Source organism: Adiantum capillus-veneris, chromosome 12 (genome assembly GCF_014529385.1).
Source record: "Adiantum capillus-veneris isolate H3 chromosome 12, ASM1452938v2, whole genome shotgun sequence".
In the NCBI taxonomy this organism is placed as follows: domain Eukaryota; kingdom Viridiplantae; phylum Streptophyta; class Polypodiopsida; order Polypodiales; family Pteridaceae; genus Adiantum; species Adiantum capillus-veneris.
The window spans coordinates 2,862,380-2,863,774 of NC_140942.1; positions in this window are offsets into that span (position 1 = coordinate 2,862,380).

Genomic DNA, 1,395 nt, shown 5'->3' on the forward strand with positions numbered 1-1,395 from the left:
TTCCCAAGTTTGAAATTTCCTTGGTTCCATGGTGGTATTTGATCCTGATACAAGTTCTGTTGTGCCGCATTAGGTCTACGCTGAGAAGTTCTAAAGTTCCTAATGTAATTAGTGTATGTAGTTCTAGCATCATTGTGTCTTGCAAGTTCATAGTTTGTTGGACCATTAAATGGACAATTGCAAGATACATGGTCAAGTTCAAAGCAATTGCAGCAAAGTAGATCTCTAATTGCCTTCCTATGTAATATGGCTTCTTGAGTCTCAGAATATGAAGGTTTAGACTCATCCTCTAGTCAAGGTCGTTTGGATTCACAAGGGTCAAGAAATATTGATAGTATGACTATAAGTCTCTGGTTCCTTGAGTACAATCAAGAAACTCATACATGCAGTCAAAGTAATACACTTTATTATGATTATTCTTCTTCAATCGTGCTTTAAGATAATCCCAAGTCAATGTGTTAGGGTTTACATTATTCTCATCACAATGGTACTTCCACCAACGTTTGGCTGTCTTTTCTAGTTTGAACTTGGCAATAATGGCTGTGTTCTTAGCGAACAAATGAGCTAAATCAAAGTAATCATTTGTACGTTGGATCCAATCCTCAAGAACGTTACCTCCATAAATATGTAGGCAACTTATGAGACAATGAGTGATCTAGACCGCACCATGGTACCCTGATGAAATCACAACACTTACTTTATCATGTCGATGTATTTATGGTGCCACTTTTTACGAGAATAATCCTTGTAAAAAATTTGTTTAATCCCATTTTTCTATCATATGTCTGTTCTTCACCCATACAGTGACCAAAAATAATAGTTTTGGATTTGGACCATTTTAAAAAGCACATTGCTTTTTGAAAACATTGAAAAGCATGAAAAGCTAAAAAACTGTGTGAAAAGGAAAAAAATTAAAATTGAATCACGGCTTTAGCGAGCTTACATAAATTAGAAAATAGAGCTTTTCATTGAAAAGCACAAAAAGCATGAAAAGTGCAAAAAGCACTCAAAAACTAGATTTTTATAGAATTGAACCCTAGCTTCCCAGAGACTTGTAGATTAAGGATTAGGTCTTGCTTTTCATAAAAAAGCACAAAAGGCAAGAAAAAACTTAAAAATCGTTCTTTTTCCTAAATTGAACTAAATGTCCATTTGACTTGCCAGATTATGAAAACGACCTTGCTTTCCACTTTAAAACTGCATAACATTGCACAACAAGCATCCTAGATCAAAAAGTAAAATAATGTACGCTAAAAATTTATTTTTTCCTATTTTTAAAAGAAACTCAAAAATCGAAGATCTTACACTCTGTAGGATACTATGGATGTTTGTGAGATATGATACTTAAATATCTACGATATGAAGAGGGTTGCCATATGGTGTTCTTTAATAGAA